Source organism: Cornus florida, unplaced genomic scaffold (genome assembly GCF_030987335.1).
Source record: "Cornus florida cultivar Cherokee Brave unplaced genomic scaffold, ASM3098733v1 CherokeeBrave_3.0.0_Hap2_scaffold_49, whole genome shotgun sequence".
Taxonomy (NCBI): domain Eukaryota; kingdom Viridiplantae; phylum Streptophyta; class Magnoliopsida; order Cornales; family Cornaceae; genus Cornus; species Cornus florida.
Genome location: NW_026775878.1, coordinates 157,501 through 160,000, shown reverse-complemented (window position 1 = coordinate 160,000; position 2,500 = coordinate 157,501).

The following is a 2,500-nucleotide window of genomic DNA, read 5'->3' as shown; positions in this document are numbered from 1 at the left end:
ATCGTTGGCTAAAAAATGAAGTTTGGAGTTTGGGTTTGAAAATTTTATGGGAGCTTCCTAGAAGCCTAAGAAGTGCTTTGCTCGAGACGGATTTCGATTTGGAGGTCCCCCGAGTTAATTTTGCCCATTATGACTCCTCGCCCGCACGCTTAAGCACCCCCGCGTGCACGTGGGCATTGTGTGCTAAAAAATGAAGTTTGGAGTTTGGGTTTGAAAATTTTATGGGAGCTTCCTAGAAGCCTAAGAAATGCTTTGCTCGAGACGGATTTCGATTTGGAGGTCCCCCGAGTTAAGTTTGCCCTTTATGACTCCTCGCCCGCATGCTCGTGCACACCGGCGTGCACGTGGGCATCGTATGCTAAAAAATGAAGTTTGGAGTTTGGGTTTGAAAATTTTACGGGAACTTCCTAGAAGCCTAAGAAATGCTTTGCTCGAGACGGATTTCGATTTGGAGGTCCGCCGTGTTAATTTTGCCAATTACGGCTCCTCGCCCGCACGCTCGTGCACCCCGACGTGCACACCGGCGCGCACGTGGGCATCGTATGCTAAAAAATGAAGTTTGGAGTTTGGGTTTGAAAATTTTACGGGAACTTCCTAGAAGCCTAAGAAATGCTTTGCTCGAGACGGATTTCGATTTGGAGGTCCCCCGAGTTAATTTTGCCCATTACGACTCCTCGCCCGCACGCTCGTGCACCCCGGCGTGCACGTGGGCATAGTATGCTAAAAAATGAAGTTTGGAGTTTGGGTTCGGAAATTTTATGGGAGCTTCCTAGAAGCCTAAGAACTGCTTTGCTCGAGACGGATTTTGATTTGGAGATCCCCCGAGTTAGTTTTGCCCATTATGACTCCTCCCCCGCACGCTCAAGCACCCCCGCGTGCACGGGGGCATCGTATGCTAAAAAATGAAGTTTGGAGTTTGGGTTTGGAAATTTTATGGGAGCTTCCTAGAAGCCTAAGAAGTGCTTTGCTCGAGACGGATTTCGATTTGGAGGTCCCCCGAGTTAATTTTGCCCATTATGACTCCTCGCCCGCACGCTTAAGCACCCCCGCGTGCACGTGGGCATTGTGTGCTAAAAAATGAAGTTTGGAGTTTGGGTTTGAAAATTTTACGGGAACTTCCTAGAAGCCTAAGAAATGCTTTGCTCGAGACGGATTTCGATTTGGAGGTCCCCCGAGTTAATTTTGCCCATTACGACTCCTCGCCCGCACGCTCGTGCACCCCGGCGTGCACGTGGGCATCGTATGCTAAAAAATGAAGTTTGGAGTTTGGGTTTGAAAATTTTATGGGAGCTTCCTAGAAGCTTAAGAAGTGTTTTGCTCGAGACGGATTTCGATTTGGAGGTCCCCCGAGTCAATGTTGCCCATTATGGCTCCTCTCCCGCATGCTCAAGCACCCCTGCGTGCACGTGGGCATTGTATGCTAAAAAATAAAGTTTGGAGTTTGGGTTTGGAAGTTTTATGGGAGCTTCCTTGAAGCTTAAGAAGTGTTTTGCTCGAGACGGATTTCGATTTGGAGGTCCCCCGAGTCAATGTTGCCCATTATGGCTCCTCGCCCGCACGCTCAAGCACCCCGGCGTGCACGTGGGCATTGTATGCTAAAAAATAAAGTTTGGAGTTTGGGTTTGGAAGTTTTATGGGAGCTTCCTAGAAGCTTAAGAAGTGTTTTGCTCGAGACGGATTTCGATTTGGAGGTCCCCCGAGTCAATGTTGCCCATTATGGCTCCTCTCCCGCATGCTCAAGCACCCCTGCGTGCACACCGGCGTGCACGTGGGCATTGTAGGCTAAAAAATGAAGTTTGGAGTTTGGGTTTGGAAATTTTATGGGAGCTTCCTTGAAGCCTAAGAAGTGTTTTGCTCGAAACGGAATTCGATTTGGAGGTCCCCCGAGTCAATTTTGCCCATTACGACTCCTCGCTCGCATGCAATATCTACTCCTGTCAGAGCTGTGGTTTTACTTAAGACTACTATAGGGGGGGGGGAGTTCTCAGCACCAAGAGCTGCAAGTAAGGCCATTGCTTGCTTTGCAGTCTCGATTGCTCTACTAGTGAATAGTAGATGTCTTGGTTAGCTTGGAACGAAAAAAAAAATTTTTTGGGGAAAAAAAAAAAAAAAAGTTTTTGTGAAAAAAAATTTTTCGAAAAAAAAAAAAAAAAAAAAAATTTTTTTGGATGCCTCGGTCTTCTATTTGTTTTGCTTGGGTAGATTAGGAAAAAAAAAAAAAAAAATTTTTTTGTTGGATGCCTCGGTCTTCATATTCTTTCTCGGCTATTTCGAAAAAAAAAAAAAAAAATTCCGGGAAAGAGAAAAAAAAAATTATTTTTTGTTGGTTGCCTCGGTCTTCATGTTCTTTCTCTGGTATATGGGAAAGAAAAAAAAAAAAAAAAAATTTTGGATGCCTCGGTCTTCTTGTTCTCGGTTGGATTTATCGAAAAAAAAAAAAAAAAAAAAAAAAAAAAAAAAAAAAAATTTTGATGCCTCGGTCTTCTTGTTCTTGCTTTGG